Raw genomic sequence first — 25,317 nt, forward strand, 5'->3', positions numbered from 1 at the left:
CTGGCCGTGATGTTATGTCATGTTTAATATTCGTGTGTGATAGGACTATCTAAATATTCTGTTTCTCGTACTGTTTAATTCATTCGTTGTGTTTGTACTGTGTTTTTAAATTTTAACCTATAACCGCTCCAGATAGATAATCCTTGCTTTTAATATTATTTAATGACATCAGATTAAAAGTAGAATTTATAGTGTGAGACTACAGTATGAACTATTTGAAGAAGGAACATAGTTGTTGTTATTAATCGTACCAGACAGGGGAATCTGTTAGGTTCATTTTAAGTGCTTAAAAAGAGGATGTTTAAGTTTTGTAAGTTTTAAAGTTGCTGATTATATTCAGTTTTAATTTTACACAGAAGTTCAGGTGGCTTATAAAATTGTAAATTGTCAACGAGATTTTTTTTAACAATAACTTTCAACCCCAGTGTTATGAAAAATACGAGATAGATTTCAAAGTTATTTACTTATCAAGGAAAATACTTGAAATAATACGATACGAGGACAATATTACAACATATTTAGTATAAAAGTATTGTATTTTAAACTATATTTGAAATGGATGTCATGTTAATAATTGGAAGAGAAAAAAAGAGAGAGCTTCGAACAGCTGCAGTGTTTTTACAAGTATAAATAAATATAAATTACATACTGCTGAATTGTTACTTTAAATTATTCGTCACTCATATTTAACGATTTTACAATACTTTCTGTTGTTCACCTTTACCAACAACCGTAAAATATATTTACCATTCATTTTCTGTACGTTCCACAATTATTATTGTTACTGAGTTTATGAATACATGTTCTTTTGTTGGTAAATGTATTGCTGTTATTTCCAAACCTACAAAAACACCTTATGTTACTTAATAATTTAATTATATAAGGCAAATTGGCTCATATTAGCATGCACAAATAAAATTTGATTTATTAGGTGTTTTGACTTAAATTAAACGCATAATTATAGTAATTTTAGATGTTTCCATCGGCATGAGACTGGTGAAAAGACTGTAATAATAGGAATTTTTCTGTAAGGCCTCGGTATAAATCTTACATAAGTATAAGAAATATTAAACGCAAACCATAAAATCTGTATCCAATAAATCTTAAAGATTTAAAGGGATTTGTAGATTGAAATGTAGAATTGACACCTTGCATTTTTACATATTGGTATAATGTAACTTATTACTTAGTAACTGTTATGTAATCGATAATGTTATCCTTATTAAAGTAATATGATAGTTTATGTAATACACAGAAATTGGAACTAAAAACATTTGATTTGTTCTTTTGTGTAATGCTGTCAGTTAAAAATATATTATATATATATATATATATATATATATATATATATATATATATGTGTGTGTGTGTGTGTGTGTGTGTGTGTGTATACACCTGAATTATTATTATTATGTCTCTTAAAATGGGATTTAATAGACTGGATTAGAATATAATTTGGTCATTAAAACTGGATAGTTCGTGAGAAAATTTAACGGTAGCTGAAAAATTCCATTAGTCTGTAAGGGCACCCGGAATAAATCACGAGTATAATTTTTTTGTTTATCCTGATTTACAACTGACATCTAATATGTATAAGTGTTGAAACCTCCAAATATTGAATGCATTCAAGGTGTATCGTATTAGTTAGCTATTCAATGTATATCATCTAAGGGCAGAAATGTACTTTGTTGATAACATTTGGACAATACAAACCCTTTGTGTGTGACATGAGGTAACTTGGTTTATACCACTGTTCACTATCAATTTGTGCCAATGTCCAGTCAGGCTAATCAGTTCTCATCAGCGCAATCGAATAGCGCCATGTGGTTCAATTAATTGTGTCTGCGCCAAAAATATCACTGCCACGGTCATAGTTAGCGCAAGCAACGCAAGTAATCTATAAGATTAAAGTTATAAAACGTAAAATAATTATCGAATGTGTATTTTTTAATATGTGTTAATAATTGAGAAATGTATGTATGAATGTAGCAGGAGTCATACATAATTTTAAGTATCAAACAGTTGTAGTATAGTTCTTTCCAGTCTTAATAAATAATCAGGATAAATAGAAAATTTTAACTTTATTCGTACAAATTGACTCTCATTGTCAGCTGAGCGTTATCGAAACTTATCACTCTATCAAAATTTTTGTGTAACCATCGTGACAAAAGAAAGTCGTAGAATAAAAAAATAAAAAAACAAACAAAGTACACACAGATATTAAAACATACAGATTGTACATGGTATTACATGTAACCCAAAAACATGTATCTTTAAACAATAAGTATTTCATTTTATCTTAACATAATTAACAATATTCATTATTGAGTTCTACAATGATGGTACATACTCTCTCTCTTTCTCTCTCACTCTCTCTCTCTCTCTCTCTCTCTCTCTCTCTCTCTCTCTCTCTCTCTCTCTCTCTCTCTCTCTCTCTCTCTCTCTCTCTCTCTCTCTCTCTCTCTCTCTCTCTCTCTCTCTCTCTCTCTCTCTCTCTCTCTCTCTCTCTCCCCCCTCTCCCACCACTCTTTCTATATATATATAGAGGTGTAAAGGATATATATATATATATATATGTGTGATACGATCACACATGTAGCCTAACTATCCTCATTAACGCTTAAAACACTACTTTAAAGTGACTTGTTCTGTAGATTTTTTTTTATATAAATACTGATGTGAAACTCAAGAAAATAAAAAAAAAATTAATGTATCACATGAAAAAAACTTTTGAAAAGTAGCATTAGTACACAACACCACGTATTGAGTGTCAGGCAACAGTTACTCTTTATAAAAATACTCATTAAATGTCCAACTGAGAGAGGTAAAGAGGTGAAATGGGGAAGGACTGGAGAGGTGTAAGGGATATATATGCTACTTCTTAAAAGTTTTTTTCATGTGATACATTCAATTATTTTTTTTTATTTTATTGAGTTTCATATCAGTATTTATATAAAACAAAATCTACAGAACAAGTCACTTTAAAGTAGTGTTTTAAGCGTTTATGAGGATAGTTAGGCTACATGTGTTATCGTACCACATTTTTTTATATCTTATGCATTGTTTGAGTCTGTTATAAATATATTCATTCATTATTCCTGGTTGTCAGTATGGTTTCCCATTCGACCAATGTAAAAATATTCACTAACGGTCATACAAATCCCACTAAGTGACATCCACCATCATCGATCTTAGCGCTCCTCACATGTAAATGCAAAATTTCAAGTGTATAGGTCAATTAGTTTTCGAAATATCGTACGGACAGACAGACAGAAATGAAATATTTCTAATCCCACAAGCTACTTCTAAGCTTAGCCAGTACTGTGATGTGTTTTTCGGAAAAGAAAGTAGCAAATAGCGTACCGTAATAAAATCAAGCAGCATGAATTACATATCCTTACATTTGTTAATTACACGATGTCACCATTTATTAACATGGTGTAACATGTAATTTATTTTTACCGTGTATAAAATATGATTGTTTTTAAAATGACATTAAATGTGTTAGAATAAATCTGTAACAATGTTAAATTTTATTGTTTGTGCGCTTAGTAAAATTCAAAATGTGTCATAGAACAGGGAGAATGCTTGCTGTAACTGGGACAGCTTGTAGTTATTGAATTCAAAGTCAAACCCTCTGTACGGACACAAGTGGATTTTATTATACCCTTCCTTTGAATATATGTATGTTCTTGTGTTTAGTATAATGTCTTTCCTTCCCTCATGGTATAACAGATGTACTTCTCTCCCTGTATAAATACATACCAATACCTATCTATCTATCATTTCAAATTTTATACCACCTGTTTACATACTTAATTATTAATTTTAACAACGGAAAAAACTTTATTTTTAAGGAACCATTATAAAATAGTCTTTGTAAATCTTTATCGTGGCACAGCTCATTTCAACAATTTCAATCCTTCTACTAGAAAATTTTAACTTTATTCGTAGAAATTGACTCTCATTGTCAGCTGAGCGTTTTCGAAACTTATTACTCTATCAACATTTTTGTATTTTTGTATAACCATCGTGACAAAAGAAAGTCGTAGAATAAAAAAAAAAAAAAAAAAAAACAAATAAAGTACACACAGATATCAAAAAATACAGATTGTACATGGTATTACATTTAACCCAAAACCATGTATCTTTATACAATAAGTTTTTCTTTTATCTTAACATAATTAACAATATTGAGTTCTACAATGATGGTACATACTCTGTCTGTCTGTCTGTCTGTCTCTCTCTCTCTGTCTCTCTCTCTCTCTCTCTCTCTCTCTCTCTCTCTCTCTCTCTCTCTCTCTCTCTCTCTCTCTCTCTCTCTCTCTCTCTCTCTCTCTCTCTCTCCCCCCCCCTCCCCCACCACTCTTTCTATATATATATATAGAGGTGTAAAGGATATATATATATATATGTGTGTGATACGATCACACATGTAGCCTAACTATCCTCATTAACGCTTAAAACACTACTTTAAAGTGACTTGTTCTGTAGATTTTTTTTTATATAAATACTGATGTGAAACTCAAGAAAATAAAAAAAAATTTATGTATCACATGAAAAAAAACTTTTGAGAAGTAGCATTAGTACACAACACCACGTATTGAGTGTCAGGCAACAGTTACTCTTTATAAAAATACTCATTAAATGTCCAACTGAGAGAGGTAAAGAGGTGAAATGGGGAAGGGCTGGAGAGGTGTAAGGGATATATATGCTACTTCTCAAAAGTTTTTTTCATGTGTTACATTCAATTATTTTTTTTATTTTCTTGAGTTTCACATCAGTATTTATATAAAACAAAATCTACTTTTATTATTTTATTTTATTATACCCTTCCTTTGAATATCCCTCGTATGTATGTTCTTTTGTTTAGTATAATGTCTCTCCTTCCCTCATGGTATAACAGATGTACTTCTCTCCCTGTATAAGTACATACCAATACCTATCTATCTATCATTACAAATTTTATACTACCTGTTTACATACTTTATTATTAATTTTAACGGAAGGACTTTATTTTTAAGGAACAATTATAAAATAGTTTTTGTAAATCTTTATCGTGCTACAGCTCATTTCTACAATTTCAATCCTTCTACTCTTAATTACATTAGGTCATAACTCCGTAATAGAAATCTGTCAAAATTCGTTCTATAGACCCAGGCGCTAAACACGATACAAATTAGATTTATTAAGACAAATATGATTTATTGATGATTTTGAAAATGATATTATATTTTTTTTTTACTTTTTAATATTAATATGGCAAGAAGATGGGTTCAGTACCAAAGCATAACTTTTAAATAATCTATTTAAAAATAGGACATTTTCACCCTTGAAAGTAATTATCACCTTTAAAGTCACCAATTCTTAGTGATTAGGTATCAAAACACTTGTTTTAATTTCTGGAAATAAAAACGAAAATATTTTATTACTAATCTTTGCACCCTAAACACTCTATAATAAGATTATATGGATTATAGTATGGAATTTTAATAGACTTTTTGACTCCTAGCACTCTACCTTAGTAGTGCATTCATCTTTCAATTTAGATTTCTTAAAAACATTTGTTTGTATAGAAAGATAAACGCACCAAGGCAATAAGTTTCAAATTTCATTGCGGATGTATTAAGATGAAAAAAGAATAATACAATATATCAACAGTTTTCCACTTCCGAAACTTTTAATATCACATCTCTTAAAGATTCTGTGAATGGAATAAAAACTCTTATATAGGAAAAAGTTTATGACCTTACATGTTATCGAGCAATAAATGGTGTAAGGTTTTCCAGATAAATATTGTTATTGGTTATATGATGTAAGCAATCAACACGCAATAGTGGTAAGTTAGTATTTTCATTTGTAACATACTATGATCATATCTGGTTAAGTAACATTATATTGTGTTTAATAAATGTGTTCATGTGTGATATGTGTATGTTCGTCCAACGGGACGGATAAACAGAGGAACTCTCATGCGAACGGCTAAACTTTTACAACTATTTCTAACAGTAAAGGTGCTCCTTTGGATGAAAGTAATCATAATAAATCATTAGGTAATTTATGAAATGTCGGATACTCACTTATTTTACAAGATAATCTTACCTAGGCCACATAAATTTCTGTTCAAAACTCGGCGTTCTAACTCCTTCCTGTTTTTTTTCCATTTCATGGCATTTCTGTTGAAGATTTGCCAGCCTTTCTTCTTGATAGTTTAGGATTATTTTTGCAGTTACAACCAAATTTAGTTGTAATAAGCCTTTTTAACTAGCCTTTTTTAACTTTCTGCTGTAATTATACTTCTGGGAGAAATGGCCTAATAACATATAACGTTAAGTTACGCCCTCAAAGGAATGAATAATTTTGAGTAACCGCTACCACACTTATATTGGTTAATATAATTAGAGGCTTAAATAGCCACATGCATAAGGTAATCTCTAAAATCTCCTCCCTGTTATATCCACAAACAAAAATCCATATCATAAATAAACAATTTTCTGTAATATATGACTGTAGGCTATACAGAATGTATAGTTCGTTTAAAAAACTATTGCTTACTTTGTACTTTAAACATTACAATGAAGAAGGGTTAAACCCAGTTCTATAATTAATTCGTCTGCTGTCATACTTACCACTTTCATACCATAAGAAGTCAATACTATTCTAAGTAAGTTCAAAATTTGAAATTGTAAAGTTAAATGAGAGATTTTTTCATGTTAATACTCATCATGACATAAAAACGAATACAGTGTTATCGATTTAATATTATTGATAGCCAGATATCAAAGAAATTTACTGTGTCGTTTAAAGCGTTTATTCATACGATATACACATGGCCATGATACATGCCACATCGACTAAGCCCAGTTCCAAATTATTCGATTTTCTACTGTATTTTCTTATCCAATTACGCAAATTATAAAACATTTGGTACCCCTGATGACAGACGTTCTGGCAATTTCCTTAATATTTACGTTAAAAGTCATATACTACGTGCATTGATGGAAAATTTACAGTTTTGGTGCAACAGCTTTGGTATAATTTCATAAGATAGCATTGAAGATAGCTATTATAAATATTATATGTAGGAATACTGTACCAGTCAACCTCGTAGGTTTTACATCTTATGCACTAAAATATTTAATCTGTATAATTCAAACATTCTGAGCTTTTAACATAGGATACCAACTATTTTACTCGGCCTCTCATTACGCTTTAATTACCTTTGAAGTTCTCTTTCCGCTTGAAGCGAATTGTGTACGCTCTAAATGTTGGCTAGTGTCATACATTCCATTCAATATTACATATAATGATTTTCATCTTTCTAAGTACTTACTGAGCACTTTTCAATCAGCTCTATAGCGTGACAGCTACAGAACCGAGTAAAAAGATTACCGTTCCGAGTAAAGAGGTCTCAACCTAAGGTCTCATTTCTACAAATATTAACATCTATTTAATCAATGTTTAAATTGAAATTAAAGGATAGTAGGCATATACGATATCAGTTAATTCATTCCATTATGGGAAAAGGTACGTCATTATTAAAACATCTATGAAACACAAGGACATAAAGCGTTTCAAGGAAAAATATAGTAAAATCCACTTGTGACCTTACATAAGGGTTGACTTAGAATTCAATAACAGCAAGCAAGTCACAGTTACAACATGAATCTTCGGTGTTCTTTGTTACAACTTGTGTTCTTCTTAATACAAAGGAGCAAAGACTAATGTGCAAGTTAACGTTAAATGTGTTGTTAACAATGTTAAATTTTCTCTGCAGGTATTTGGAACAATATAATGCATGGATAGTTGAAATATAACAGTCGTTTTTCCTTATATTTCCGGTACAACTATATGGAAATTAAAATAGAATGAAAGGCTTTACATATTCATTTTAATTCTTTAAGTTTATTGTTGCTAATTACATGTTATCATGTTACTTTATTAAAATAAGTAATGACCATTAATCCTTATCAAGTATATAAATGTTGCTAATAAATAATAAGATAATAATTTTTCTAAACTTAATTGTTGTACTAATAACTAAACACATATATAAATGGTCGATCCACTACTAAACGTCAGCCTGTCTTTATTCTGAACACGTGGAAAGTTTTTTTTCTACGTTTTGATATTATCTTAAAAATAAAACTTTAATATACATTTATATAAAACATTTATATTTCACTTTCTAATGGGAGTTAAGGTTACATGACACAACTAAATGTATGTTGCTATACACTCCAGTATCATGGGTTAATTTACTGCTGAGACTATATATATATATATATATATATATATATATATATATATATATATATATATATATATATCCATAAAATAATTTGGCTATCCTTGTATTAAGATATTTATATTTCTGGTAATGATACTGATACTGTTTCACATATCCAACTTATTCATTGTTCTAATTAAGTATTGTTCACACACAATAACTGTGTGATGTCTAAAGGGGTTTCTTTTCATAATACAGTGGAAACCACGACTAAATTAAAAAAAGTACTAACCTTTTGTGTATTATTTCCTTACTAAACATGATCGACTAAATTATTTCTATCTTGGCTATGTTACAGTCTACATCAAAAACACATTACTCTGCAATAAAACTGCTTGATTACCACAAGCACATCAATGTTTTTAGTGATCTCTAGTGATCTGGTGGAGAGAGGAGGTCAGGTTTATACTATCGATCTTGGCTTCCAAATGGCGTTTGACAATCTCCCTCATCACATCTTTTCCTGGTAACTGGAAGCTTTTGTATTTTATCCTGCCCTTGTTCCTTTGTGAAGTATATATTTAATGCGGTCTGTTGGAGATTTATATGACTTTTACATTATCCATTTTAAGGACAACCCTTTTACTTGTAGATATATTTATGTAATAACGAAATTTTGGAAAGGAAACTACACAGAAAGACACTGTACATTTTGGTTGTTATAAAAGTTCCAGTTTGGTTCGGTTTTAGACCTTCTATTCTGATTTTCCTTGACGGACAATTAATTGTTATTTACTAGAAAATTAGGGACGACGATTTCTCTTGAATTCTGCGTCCAGATATTTGAACTGAATTTATATTATACAAATTAGAGTTTGCCAGTAATATTCATGGTCTGTCAAACTTGACGTAAAGATGAATGTCCAAAATTAATAATAGACATGAATTTACTGAATTATCATCAAACACTTTTATTAAATAAAATTTAAAAACCTACATTCACAGCTAGCACTGAAACCATGATACCTAAAGCAAGTTTTAGGAAAATAAAATCATTAATTGTATTGTATTTGATAAAAGCTATAAATAAGGATTGAAATTTGTCATCAAAATATGTTTAACTACCAAAATAATTATTTTTGAGTTTTATGACATAAGAATCCGTTTATAGTGTAGTAACTTATTTTACACTATCTCAAAAATGCTCAAAACATTGACGTATTGTTGAAAGGTTTCCTGATTTGAAAATCGCAGCTGTTATAAAAGCTTCGAGCTCTAACTTGCTACTGATTTGGAAGAAATATACTTATATGGTTATACTTTTTTTTTTAATACTATCACTAAACTCCAAGATAGATAACGTTTTACTGTCCATAAGAAATATCTTATTACTCTGATACATTCAAAACCCTTGAGATCCAAAATCAAATTAAAGTGTAGAGTATAAAATAGTACAACTTAACAAATATGTTATTGAGATATAAAAATACCATCCCTTTAGAGCAACCAAGTTACAATATTAGATAATGGTGGTAAAAGTAACACCTAAAAGTTTCATACAGCTTTAGATACCATATAGTTATAAGTTTTAACGTTCATATGGTTGTGTATGTCTTCCCAAACTTCAAAGGCCATAATTATTTACTTACCTGGTATAGCAATATTGTAGGATACAGTGATGAGGGTTCTCCCAAAGAGCACTGATAACCTGAATTATATTTAGGCATATCAATCTAACATATGAGGGTATATACATCTATACTGTAATGAGGGAACGTCATATCCTGCCTGAAGAGATAATAAACCTGGGATGATTCAAAAAGGGTTAACGTTACCCTAGAAACTCTAAATAATTTAAAAATTTATAATAACGCAGATAAGGGTTGTTTTCTACGAGCAGTACCATTATTATTCGAATATTACGGTGTATAAATATTTTGAATAATAGTAATTCTTTTATGATTACCTCTAATATGTATTTTTGCCTAATTTATGAATTTTTGTTGTTGTAAGAATTTCAAATGCATATCATCATAAATATTTACAACTAAAATATTTTAAAAATATAATGTTCAAATCAGACAAAAATTGTAGATAAGTATTTGTCCTTAATAGCAAATATTAGTATAATAATAATTGTTGGTTCTATAATATTACAGATCTAAGAGGAGTTCAAAGGTGACGGATTGTGGGGGAGGTTAAGTCCAGACAACGCACTGTAAATAATGAATGTTCATCCGTTAATTAGACCGCCATCGCTGCAATTTTCATGAACCATCTGAATGAATATTGGATGAAAATTCACACCTCTTTGTACAAGACATTAAACAACATAATTTTATAAGAGTTTATTATGTTACTCTATTAACTGGAATTCAAAGGAATAAATATACTCATGTTTACTACAAAATATAGTTAAAAATATACAAATGACATATACAATTAAATAAATTAAGTTCAATGCATTTAACTGGAGTACATGTGTACTTTTCCTATAAAAAATATTTAAACAAAAACATTTTAATATATTTAAGAAATATAAACAATCTGTAACACGTTTAATGCTTTATAATTCGTAATATACGCACTTAAAATTTAAATAATCTTTAAATAATTTAATATAGGCACAAAGTTAAATTATAGTATTCAATTTAATTTGCTACTGAAATATATAAAACAGCAAAATTGTATTTGCAAATATATTACGAATTAATTCTTTACGATAGTATTAAACATTAATGTCAAAACAAACTATTTAAAAATATTCGCTAATATTGAATTCAACCAAGAGTTATCAAAGAATATACTCGTGTCTGTATTGTTTTTCCCTACATACATAAATATGAAATTACGATTGAGTTTACTCCTAAATCTTATACCTAGAATAATATGAAAATTATTTTTTCCAGCATCGCTGGATGTTTATCTACTTTGAGAATAGTACTCTTGCATTCAATATTGATTATCCCCTAATGTCAAATGCCAAAGTTTTTTACCCAGATCGCAAAGTTTTTTTGCGTTGACTAATTCTGCTGCATAATTCTTTCAAAATACTGTTTCATAAATTTCATTAAAATTTCTCAATTTACATTTGATTTTAGCAATCTTCATGCAGTCAAAAACATCTTATTTTAAAGAACAAGCAACAGCAGTCGATGTAAAATCCGTCGCAAAAGTCAAACTCAGTTCATTGCGTTAGTTTGTGATTGATGTTCGTTCTTTCGCAGTATCAGTTTACGACAAAAGAGTAACCCTGAAAGAAGACCTTCAATCTTTTATAACAAATGAGTTTTGGTCGTTAATGAAAAGCTGGTCCAACGAGATCGTTTCATATGGTTTAATCAACTTTTGTTGTTCTGCAACAATACAGTTTTTATTTTGTACAAACTTTGCATGATGTAGCTCTTGTGCAGAAAACGTCTTTAAGCAATATACAAATTCTAATCTGAGCGTGGTGGAAAACCTTATTGAGTATATTTATAGAGAGTTTGATTTTTATACACTTTTAGTTAGGAATTTTAATTATCAATGTAGCAAACACAAAAGTAAACAAATATACTCTGAAAGATTCGTTGACCAAAACAAAATTTCTGAATATCGTAATATTTTACTAGCTTTATTGCACAATGTTATTCATATTTCAGTCTTTTCTCGTCTGGGCATCATTTAATGCACAGATTTACGCACAGATTTAAACTGATATATACTATCAAATCTCCTGGGTTCCAAATGTTGTGGTGATAAATCCAGTTTAAATACAGTGGCACGTTAGAGAATATGATAGTTAATCCATACTATTAAGTAAAAATCTACTGGTGTCTTTCTGTGTGTTCGTTTGTGACTTACTGAATCGTAAAAATAACTGGACTAATTATATTGGAATTTTACAAAAGACATTACTTGAGTCCCTGGTTAACATATAGGCCTATTTCTATGTTGAATATATAACGAAAATACAAGGCTTCGGGCTACGCGCCACTGCTCTTAGAGTTTACTTTTATAGCTTGATCAGCAAATAGTAGGCCTACATGTTTTTTTTAAACAAACGTTTTTGGTAAATATCTTAGTGACACCACTATCATAAGTTTAATTAAATGTATTACCATTTTAATTGCATTTGCGTTTATATTAATGAAAGAATAGAGTAGGCTTGAAAATAACAACACTTCCTATTTGCAACTGTTCTGTAATCGCTGATAATTACAGAGGTTATCCAGATGATAAATTCGGCAGTTTTTGTACAAACATACTTTAACTGTAAATCTTACTTATTTCATCATTAGTATATAACAGATATTTAAGACAAGTTAAAACCTAGCTTTTCCTGTCGATTTAAACACTTTTATAAAACACATAAAATGTTGTACCGAATTAGGCTTTTTAGAAAAACTCAAATATGGCACCAGAAATACCTTAGACCTGAATAAACCGCCATGTTCGCACACATTGTTCACTTGTCATTTTCACATTACTTTTAACTTTACAACAGTACTTTCACTTTTAACCGAAATAAGCTTCTCAGACCGTTGTACGTGTATATATTCTTAATCGGGGCATTAACATATAATACAGTTCATTGTTAAACAATACATAGCCCCAACTATTAATGAAATCTTGAGCGTTTTAACTGATAAGCTAAGAACTTTGACCTTATCTTTCCTCCATGCTGGCCTAAAATTATGGAATTGTTACAGAAAGTTTTCAATATCAAACGTTGGAGCTCTTTTAAACTTAAATCTAAAACGGTTGAGAAAAGTGGAATACTATCTTGTTTAAAAGGGAGATGCTCACGATGCCCCTGTTTTCTTTCGAAATTGTGTAGGGAAACCGTGGTGTAACTGTTAGTTTACGGTAGTAATGCGTTGGTCTGCATTATTTTAGTTATCAATGGACAGTATGTACAAAAATTGGTATATATATATATATATATATATATATATATACCAATATATAAAAAAACTATTTTTCACTAAATTTCCGCTTTATATTTTACTACCGTCCTTATAAATACTGTTAAAGTGAAAATGTACTTTTGACCTTTAATCCTTTAATGCTATAACTGTGCACATTATAAAAATATAATAGTATTTCTATGGTTAGATTATCTCTGGCTCAATTATAGAACACCACACTGTGATGTCTTACAAACTGTGATTTCAACTATTAATACCTATATCATCTTGTATAAATCTAATTTGGTGTCTTTGTCTTCGTTTGTGTCTGTATGTTAATCAATTACGTACAATTACTCGACATTTTACTGACATTTTTAAGAGACATTGTAAGGTTCACTGGTTAACATGTAGATATATTCTTATTTCCAAAATCCTACGGGGTACTGGTCTTGAAAGTTTCAAAAATTCCCATAAGAAATGAGTAACAGACAAAACACTATTAACCAAAGAACCTGTTAAATTTAACCAACTGTTCTGTTTGAACATTGTTTAATGACAACACAACATGTTTAATGAATCTAACCAATATTTTCAATTTTCTTTACACTTATAGTTTTGAAAACAAAAAATAAGCTTGATAGTAATAAAACTTACTTAATGTTTTTTCTATAATCGTTGTTAGGTACAAAGTTTATCTAGATAAGAAAACTATGGGTTTTAGTAAAAATATACTTTTAAAAGTACTTTTTAACAAATATTAAGTATGCAGTGCTTGGTCAGTACCATAATACAAACATCAAAGACAGCCTAACTTTGACTATAAATTTTAATTCTGTTATAAAACACATATTAGTTCTATTTGACAGAAGTTTGCTTCTTAGACATGTTTTTGTATATGTATTTCCTTGATCTGGGATAGAAAGAAAATCTATGAACTATGGCACATAAAATTACTAAGACCGTAGTAAAGTAAAATTTCCATAAATATACTCATTTTGCTATATTTCCATGATTGCTGAAATAAGGCAAACTCATCATTGCAGTCTGAAATATAATTCACTTAAACCAGAAGTGGTTTTTTGGCTACACGTGCAAAAACCAAAATAATGTAGTTTGTTTAGTTAGTAATTTTGCTCTGAAGCTGTTAACCATGAACAACACTGACATAATATGTACCTAAATTTTGCTACTTCCATTTTTAAACTACATAGATTCCCATATTTTATGTTATCGTAAGTACGTTAACTGGAATATACAAACCGCTTCATCTCCGACTTCAAGTTTACAAAATATTATTCTTTAAACTTGCAGCAAAAATTTATTGCGAGAGTAAAATATCTTCCAGTGACTTCTAATTTCAGTTATCTCTGGTGGTTTTAGAATTCTATAAAGGTTATTTCCCATTGGAATCACTATTTTTTACCCAAAAAAATGAGAGCAAAGCCGTTGGTAAATGCTAGTATTTTATAAAATCTCACATAGTTATACATCTTTATAATTAAGATCGTTTAGTACACGTGTTTGATTTTGTAACAAAATCATTTAGTACAGCTGGATTTTCAGAAAATGTATACGCTATTGGATTGTATCTATGGTAAACAGTTTAAATATTATGAATTTTTTCGTTAAATCGCAAACACTAAAATGTTATTACAGGTCCCTAACCTAATGAATAACATTGAAATAACCTTGAACTCGCTTACTGAGTATTCTTTTGTATGTATTCAGTGTAAGTAATTATATTGATCAGTCTATATGTACATATTTTGGAAAATTTTTATTTGTTCTAATGTTTTAGTGGTATATTATTTTTAATAGTGCTCCGTTGCTTTATAGTTTTTTAAAGTATGTTCATCGGATTTACAAACCATAAATATATTTTTCTGCAATTAAAATATATTTCGTTTATAATAAAAAAGAAATAAAATTATATTAGAAGTAAAGTATGATGGGACTACGTAACAATGTCGGTATACGAATTCCTTTAACATACATAAATATTTAGATGAAATGTATAACAGGACATTTAAAGGAGAGTGAGGATACGTACCTATGTAAAGGAGTAGGTTGTCCTCAGAGATAAGGAGAGGGTGGGAGGGTGTCGCTGCGAGCCGGTAGTAGCACAGATACAGTACTAGGGCGTACGGACAGAAGCTCGAGTCGCGCACGCACCGCACCACTCACTGAGAGAACTCCAGCCTCCCGCGACACACCAGCGCTCGAGCGGCAGCGCCAAGAACTTGTTAATTCAATTCCCAGCAATCCCGTCCACCCTTTGTCGAGCGAATTAAAAACCCGGACAATTTATCTCTCGACAAAGTGATTCACTCGTGTTTGAAGCTTTTTGGAAATGGCATTTCCCATTCAGTCCGCCGTGTCCAGATAATATTTTCGGTTTTCAAAACAAGATTGTGCTTTGTGTCGCTTGTTTGACGGACGCCGCCGCCGGCCCAACTTGATATTTCCAATAGCGTTGATCTGAGCCCCTGTTTGGCTCAGTTTTATACCCATCCAGTTTGTTTATATAAGTCTGAAATATATTAAATCCAAAACCTCTTGTTTGGAGTTTCTAAAACTAACTTTTGAAAGTTTGTAATTAAAAACTTGTATTATAAATAATTTACAAAGTTAACAAAGGTGTATTTGTAGAAATAATAATTATTCAGGAATTTAAGAATTATTTAATGGAAATATTGCCTAGCCTTTAGATACCATGCATATTTGTTTTGCGAAAGAATTATTTATAATTTGTTTCTACCTGTATTGTAATATTGGGGGTATTTAATTATTTGGACAAAGAAGAAATTTAATAATATTTTTGTTTAAATTATTTCAAAACTTTGGTATAAAAATAACATTACCATATAATACAAACAGAGCACATACATGATGATTGCTAAATAAAATGTTTTATTGAGTTACATAATTAATATAACATATGACACAAACGAACAAAACTGGTAGGACTACCCAACCTGTGCGTACAAGACTACCTGAGCACATCTCTAAAAACTTTTGATGTGTGTGGAAATAGTTTATGAAAAATATATACTTCAAATAGAAACTTACAACCAGTGCTACGCTTTCAAGAACAAATCCATTATTCATTGTGAAATTTCAATTTGTGTATTTATTAAACATTATTTATTCTAATACTTACTTGCTGAAAGAATATTTAAATTCATAAAAGTAACCAATAATCACACCTATTACCTATTATTTTAAACAAAGAGTGTTTATACGAATATTGTGAGGCCAGTGAAGTATCTCTTTTTTGTATAAAAAAGCACAAACAATACAATTTACGTTATGAAATACATATATGCTCTGCAAATTTGGAAGTATACGGGATATGTTCATATTTAGTAATTAATAAGTATAAATTAAGCTATTAATCTCGTATTCCTATCATGCACAATCCCGGTATAATATAAAGATACGCACCTCAGAGATGATATAATATATATAAGAAAAAAATGTGTACTTAGTCAGGTAGGAATCTGAAAGATTTAATCCTAAAGTAGTTTCATATGCTCTATGCACAGATCGATGTAATATTTGAATTTTGACGAGTTCAAGAGTTGTAAATTTATAAAAACTATCTGTTTCCTGCGGTTTCGGACTCTTTTCGTAAGCTTTGGCCGTTGTATGAGCACTTCTAGTTAAAGTGTATTATATTTCCAAAGCCGATGTAAAGTTTGCTTTGTAACCACGATCAAGACACTCTGTCAAAATTGTATGTTTACAGCCATTGTACACATGCATGTACTATATCATAAAGTGGTCTAAAACTCATGCTTTAAGTACAACTATAAATTTATTTTAAAAACAATTATACATAATAAATTATCGCCTTCAAATATTGTTGACCATTTAATTTACAATCTTGTAATTGCAGTTTATAACGTGTAGGCGGTTTGGAAACTTTTACCTTTTGCAGTGCCGCCAAGTGACGAGTTAGATCAATTGCACAGCATATAAACCTACTCCGTGGAAAATACAAATACAAACATTTTTATAATCATATATACAAACGGCCTTTTTTAAATGTATACATATAACTATGTATAAGATACATTGATTTATGGAAACCTTAAAGCGATTTGGCCATTTTAGAAACTGAACTTGTGTTTCCGACTCTGGAATGTTTTAAGTAAATACGGTTTCAACTAATCGAGTGAAGTACCTCACACTCCTCAGGACCCTGATTTATCGAACAATGTTGTGAAAATATCACTGCAAGGATTATGACGAGTTAATATAGACGCTCATTTTTCGGAAGGTTCCGTAACCATATTAAACAACCAGATCAATAAATAATATTCTTTATATTTCGGGTGACATTTAATAAAGTAAGTGCGTTGAGTATATAGTACGTAAACTTTGAAATCTAATCTTACTTACATTAAATCTCTGTACTACACTAACAACTTACCTGCGCAAATCTGTTGTGGCAGTAAAAATATAAGGTTAAACCTTTTTTCCTCGCTTTTAGTTTTTCAAAGCATTTTGAAGAATTGTTATCAATCGATTCCATAATATAATTACAACCCCTATATAACAAAACATTTCAATAATTGATATATTTTGGTTGTATTCCAACTTCAAAAATGTTAAATATTTGTGAATGAGGGCTTTCCAAGATATATTTACATATTAAAACCTTTGTTTGTACTCTTACTGGGCCTGGTTATACTCTTATTTTAGATAATATCAGTATATTATACTCTTACTGAGAAGCCAAAGCTTCTGTTATCTTATTAATTTAGTTTTATAATGAACCCGCTTTCCTGCTGACTAAATGTATTTAACTTACAAATGTAAAATGAAATTCTAACAATTATTAGTTGAAAACAAAATATTCAAGGCAGGATTGCCTAAACATGCCCTAGGTTACGTTTAATGTGGGTTGTGATTAAGAATGCAGGAACAATCTACCATACCAAAATGTTGTTTCCAGGATTGACAGCAAACTTTAATTAGTCCATACATATATTTCAGTAACTAATTTTGCTATTTAATATATTATAAAAAGTAAAATAATATATGCTCTAATACAGTTACAATAATTCCTTGTTTTTAAATAAAATAACACTAATAAATAACTCTTTGAAAACCTTAATAAAATAAAACAAAGAAACCAAATGACGATAGTCATTCAATAAATAAAGAGATAAACACATCTAGAGAGAAAAACGTTTATTTTTACAAAACAACACTTTTAATACTTTTAAATATAGCCCCTTTGAATATTTATATACTTGTTCCAACGGATCTCAAGCTTTTTTATACCAGCTACAAAGAACTATTTTCATTGGTGTTTGAACCAATTTCCCACAAACTTCTCGTTAACGACATGCTCGTTATCGTAGAACCTCTTTCCACGCATTGCCTCCTGCAGCGAATCAAACAAGTGGAAACCACATGGTGCTAAATCGGGACTATAAGGGAGATGAGGTAGTACTGCCCAGCCCATTTTGTTAGTGGTTTCTCGGGTTAGTTGAGCAGTATGAAGACGTACATTGTCTTGTTGGAGAATCAAACATCTCCTCTAAGATCCACGACGTTTCTCTCTTATGACTTGCTTCACTTTGTTCAAAAGCATATCCGGGTAGTTCTGGCTGTTAATTGTACGCTACTCTTCAAGATAATCACACAAAAACAGGACATTCAGGATCCCAAAACACCGGCAAAGTGACCTTCCCTGCTGATGATTGGGTTTAGAGTTTTTCCTGACAGGTGAGCTAACTCAACAAGCTTCTACGCCGAGCGTTGCCTTTTTGATCCTGGCTCATAATACTAAGGTCAAGTTTTGTTAAAATGGTGTTGAGGAAGAGCTAACCTTATCTTTCATAACGTCCCTCTAGCTCTGTGAACACTCAACCTTGTTTCCTTGTGTAGCCGTGTTAACTCCTTTAGAACCCATCATTGTCAAGCGGACCTGCAATTATTAAATGTATTTATGAGGTTATAAAAACAACAATTCTCAACAACCAGCTGATCAGGGCTTATCCTAGTGATGCCAACTAAAGCCTATAAAAGTACCAAAATTACCCCACCAACAGTTTTCTCCCCAGACCCATGTATCTCTTTAATTATCGAATGACCCTCACATATTTAATATGTTAAAAAACAGTTGTAATTTCAAATAAAGAAATGTATTAATAAATTAACTATTTCCGTGAATATGAAGTAGGACTAGTTTTACATGAACCAAAAGTTCAATATTACTAAACTATGCAATAAAATTATTTAATCTGGATTGACCACAATAAAAATATTATAGTGCGGCATCCTGTATAATATACAATAAAACACATACTGAAAATACTACAAAACTTATATGTTCCTAAACCTTATAACTCATCTGCAATGCAGTTCGTTAGTATAAAGTTGTTGTTTATTTTATAAGAGTATTGTAATCTTGGTAATCAACCTTATCAAATCACGGTTTGCTTATTTTCTGGTATTCTAAATTATATGGAAATATTTTACTTAAATAAACAGGGAGTGGGGTTTCTTAAAATTAAATTTCTGACTAAAATTCGAGTTTACGGGCAAGATTATAATTAAAATTAATCAGACAAGGATTACTGAATCAAAGATTAATAAAGAAAAGCTGGGGTTTAAGTGTGTAGATGGTTTAAGCAAGATATTACACGTATTTCCAACTAATAATAGAATGAATATCATATAGATATAATTATTACTTTAACAGTTAGGTGAATGTTAGTAATTGTAAAAAACTTTACTTTTTATTTAATCATTGGATGTCAATAATTATTCGCAAAACAGGAACACGAGAGTCTGCTAACTCATTATATATTAAAGTGCGCAAATTGCATTAGTTTAAAATTTAACACCTGAAGATCAATAATTTACGTAATAACTATAATTAGTTTTAGATTTGGTTTTCAGAACTAAAACTCAATTACCGTTGTACCTATTTTAATAATTAATATATAATTGCAACCACTTCTCTCTGGAAATATGGGAAAATGTTGTTACTATTCAAATACACCAGACACGATTTTCCACCGAAAATTTTGTAGTAGCGCCAGTCTTATTACAGGAAGGTAAATTAAAGCTTAACTCAACATTCACTTATTACAGGTTTGTTCTTAGAGTCGCTGTAAAACATATTCTTGTCAACCGTTGTTTATATAACTCGTTATAACATTAAGCCTAATTAGTTCCATTCATAGCATAAGCACTGCTGAGAAAACGAGACGGCGCCGCGGTGGATCAGAATGATGTGAGGACGATTTGCAGACCAAAGTTATGAGCGGGAATTTCTGAGTTGGACTTTTATTATACAACGCTGTTCTTGAAGCGTAGATTGTCCATATAAAGGAGTGAATAGCCAATATGTCCCCGTTGGATTCAGAATGAGAAAGTAGGGCGCCTACACAAGTTCCTCCTGTTAAACTCTTGGCGTGAGTCTTAAGAGGAAACCGTAGAATATCTAGCATTAGGTTCTAATTAGGATTAGGTAGACTTTAGAGAGTTAATTGAGAATATCCTTAAAAGTCACCGACTACATGGGGATTTCAGTTGTTTGGTAGATTAAGAGTTAACCTTTTTATTATGAGGCGTTCTCTTCAATGTGTATGTACATGTTAGGATACATAATAGGATTTCTATTATAGCTTATGAATAGATGATAGATATGGCAAAAGAAGTAACTAAGAATGTTCAAAAGTGGTAGTAAAGAAAATATATAAAAAATTGCGAAAAATATTTTTCCAGTTTACACAACATTTAAACATTGTTAACACACTTAAATACTTCTATACAGAGAGAACTGAAAAACGTCAATGATGCATAACTACACTGGCCGCGGAATCCTAATAGTAGGATATAAGACTTAATAATTACATATAAACTTCAACTTTAAAGTAGCTTTCTCATGGGTTTTTATCTTAATATGTGAAACATAAATTGCATTATTGATTCAGATGTTTAATTTCTACAAAAGTGGTTGGGACGGCAAATCTGTAGTTTGGCATGTTAATATACTTTTTATAAATATTTTGAGAATCTATAAAAGTTTATATGTACGCCTTTCTATTAAAGTCAATTATGTCTCGGGCTAACTCGTGCATGTTATGTAAAATACCGCATATTTAATAGAAGGTTATATTTCTGATTCCCTAAATCTAGTTGACAAAGAATTCAATACATTTTTATGCACATTGATACGTAAATTAATAAAGGCTTGGCAAACCAATATATTGTAGATATTTAATTTCGTGGAATATAAAGTATAAATTAGTTTTTAAATGATTCTTAAATGTCTCGTACTTTGAAGAAAACTTTTACTTAATGTGTTTATGTACTGTCAGCAGATATTGCAATTCGTGGTAGTACTAAAGTTTCTCTATAAATCATTTTGCAGGAAATCTTGTAGAATATGTAAACTAATTGTTCGAACTTAACTGGCTCCCAGTAGTAATAGAATGTACGTGGAGTTGGAAGTTAATAAATCCTCAGACTGCGGATAAATCTTGAGATTATCTGAGTCATCACATCCAATTACACCATTATCGTGGGTAACAGCAGTGCCATTTGAACAAGTTAGCTTGTTCTGTATTTACTATGATCTGTGGGAGACTCCAGAACTATATAAATATTTATTAGACACATCTCCTACGTTTTTTAATATTAAAAATACTGCATGAGCTTAAATGCTATGTTACAGCAATAGGCTTTTCTGGCACAGTGACAAATATTTAACTAGTATTCTAGCGCAGCAATGAATACTTAGGCCATTTGGGATAGACGTAAGAGATTGAAATATACTTTCTTGGAATCCGAATTGTCAGAACTTTGTTTTTAATTTCCTGATTAAAGTAGCAAGGAAAATTAAAAAATGCCCTCTAAATTTATTCGAACTACAAGTGCTAATTCAAGAACCAAATTGGTGGAATATTGCAGAACGGTATTTAATTTATTCACACCAATCCGTTTATTTTTTAAACTGTTACAACAATTTTTATTAGATTTCGAGAATGCTTTAAGCTCGAGTCCAATATGATATCTTGTGTTTTAAAAATTCAAGACTCGAGGGATTTTTGTAAAACATTCCAGACTTTGGGAGTTGTAGAATTAGTAAAACGGTTTGCTATTGGAGCCCTAAACAATATAAATATTTTATTTCTGGCCATTAAAAATTTAGAGAGCCTTAATAACTACGGTTTACTATAACCACTGAGATTTTGAGGCACTCGTAGAATATTTTGGAATAATCTGATCCATATTATCTTGTTAACTTTAATACTGTCTTTTTTACAGTCATTATACGTGTAGGTTACTATTATGGTCCACTAGTTATTGCTCAAGGTTCAAAACTCTACCACCATAGACATCCAATTACTGTCAAGGGATAATATTTGTTCCGTCGAATAATAATAACTTTGATTAAAATATATACATTCATAGGCAATAATATCAGCGGTGATATTCATTATAGATAGAACTATCAACATCATGTAACAACCTATCTGTACTGTTCATTCTATATTAATTTATATCCAATAATTATAACCCGTATGGAATATTTGTGGAAAACACGTTTCTGCTGCACATCCCATCTCTGGCTTTCGAAAGGCTTTGAAATAAATTGCTCATTGATTATTAGTTTTTTATGTAATGTGCATTCCTTAATTTATTGAATAAATAGATATCTCTCAGGTATTACTGTATATAACATGTTTATATGTGATTCAAAAAATTATTTTGTTATATTCCACTTCATACAATGTGAATGCCTGTTTTGCCTCAAATCCATTTATCACTCAAACATACACCACAGTGGCTTTGAACATTGTTGTACCATTCAATTCCTTTTCCCTCAATTATCCATGATAATTCTTCTTGCCATCACTTCTTAGAAATTTTGTGTAATGTCCAGACAGATCTATGACACATGCTGGGTAGTTGTCTGGACCAAATTCTTCTTTGGTTGATTGTTCTTACTTACTTATATTAGAACATAAAATTTCCAAGCAAATTAATATTTCATGTTTTGACTTATTCCCTGACACGGCTAATTTAGTTGTGTATGAAATGGTTTTGCCAAGAGAAATTGCTATCTAGGCTTTGAAATTGCTTAATAAATTTTAGCAATTTTAGCTTAAATTTCATTAAGCGTTTTACTTATTATTTCACAATTATTAGCACATTATAAAAAAACTGTGCAATGAGTATACCATGATTAATTTACAATTAAATAATTAGTCATTAATTATTTAAATGTAAATTAATCATGTTATACACATTGAACAGTGAATATATTTTAATATTCATCCTTGAACTATGTATTGGACCTAATCGCTTCCAAAAATCTCTTGTGTTTGTATATGTTTAATAGAAATTTTGGGTTTGTATATGTTTGGTTTAATATAGACACTGATTTTGATTACAAGCAAATAGTGTTTATATAGGATAGATATTAGGGTTTTTTTTAGATCTAAGCTTTCTGGTCTAAATTAAATATGTACCTAAAATAAGGGAAGCCTGAAAAGAGTTTTAAATAAAAACCAATAAAAATAATCAAATATATACATATATATATAAATCAAACATATTATTTAAAAAAAAATATATATATATATATATATGCATATATATATACATATATATATATATATATATATATATATATATATATATATATATATATATCAAAGTACGAAATTCAGAAAAACCAAGATAGATATAGTTTTATTAGTAGAATAGATATTTTTTAACAGAGATGTAGGGAGAGATGTCCACGAGAAAACAATAAATTTAAGATGAGGAGAGATTTTTAATAAAGAATTGATAGAATTGCTACGAACCTTTAACTACTTTTATTTTGAAAGCACAGCGATAAACAATATCGGGTGGTATGTGAAAGTGGTCAGCGCCCAGCACACAATTGGATAGAGGGAGGTGGTCAGGGTGGTTTGGCCCTCTCTCCCGAAGCGTATCCGGCTCATATTGTGTGAGTATTGGCATGGGAACAATCGACATCGGAAAAAATGTTTTAAAGGATTGATTTCCATTGTTTTATATTCAATAAACATTTAGCGTGATCAGTATTTGATTAAAAGTAAAAAATATTTCCTATTCCTGTTTTCCTGCTAACTGTATCCTTTATTAACACTTAAATAATACCCTTCTGCATTTGAGTTAATATGATAATAGGTATTCTTGGATTCATTGTGCATAGCACTATATTATTATCCGCCTACAATTTTGTATAAAATTATACATTATTGCTTACATTGCCAAAACCACAAGTTACAAATACTTCTGGAAGTTAGAAAAAGTAAAATATTTATTAGAATGTTCGAAACAATTGAGGTGACATTGGAAACCAACGTCACTTAGACTGATGTTAATTAAACCTGGTGATGAATCGTGCACAAGACCTAAGTAAGACTGATGACTCTGATAAATGTGCTTATCATTTCAAGGAGAAAAATTAATCAAGCCGTGAGTAATACCAGGCTTTAATGTCTATTAAACTTTATCCTTCTTATCAGAAATAAAATACAATATTCACGTTATATCTACCAATATGTCTGCAGAATAAAATGTTATTCGATTGTTTGATACCAAATATTTGAAATATTTGCCCTGTAAGAGAACTTTAAAATGAGAGTTGCGGTTGAGGAAAATAATGTAGGAACATAAAGTTAGATCATTGTAATATACTACAAATGAACTTAATTTCCTCCAAATAAAAACAACGGCTATGCCTTTAACTTTATAGCTGCATCATTTGAAGATAAACGCTTCTTATACAAGGAAACGCTAAATATCAATATATGGTTTTACATTTATTTATATCACTTCTTAAGCTTTAATAACCAGAGGTTTTATCTCGGAGGCCTCGGACGAACTACAATTATTGTACGCATATTATTGTGATTAGGAAATAGCCCCAACGGTGGCAGAATTTCCATTCAAATTAATTATCCCAGAAATGCTTGGTATAAGACGAAAATATTACATGGTGCAAAACATCGTCTTGATCATGAGTAATTATGATTCCAATATACATATGCATACTTTATTTTTTGATTTTACTTTTTCTATTTCTATGAAATAATATAAGCTGAATTTATTTCAATGAATTTTAGCCTTATCATGTTCTTAGTGAAATGTTCCTAAGGGCTAAAACACACTTATAATATATATATA

The 25,317-nt window shown here is 30.2% G+C and overlaps 1 protein-coding gene across 1 annotated transcript in view; it reads right to left on the minus strand.

Moving 5' to 3' along the window:
* Positions 1 to 15,317, minus strand: part of LOC124357707 — a 73,363-nt gene extending 58,046 nt beyond the window's left edge. Inside the window, exon 1 of the mRNA XM_046809716.1 lies at positions 15,176 to 15,317. The gene's annotated coding sequence lies outside the window, so the exon portion shown is untranslated. The remainder of the gene's footprint in view (positions 1 to 15,175) is intronic.
* Positions 15,318 to 25,317: the final 10,000 nt, after the last annotated feature.

The sequence above is a fragment of the Homalodisca vitripennis genome, chromosome 3 (genome assembly GCF_021130785.1).
Source record: "Homalodisca vitripennis isolate AUS2020 chromosome 3, UT_GWSS_2.1, whole genome shotgun sequence".
Lineage (NCBI taxonomy): Eukaryota > Metazoa > Arthropoda > Insecta > Hemiptera > Cicadellidae > Homalodisca > Homalodisca vitripennis.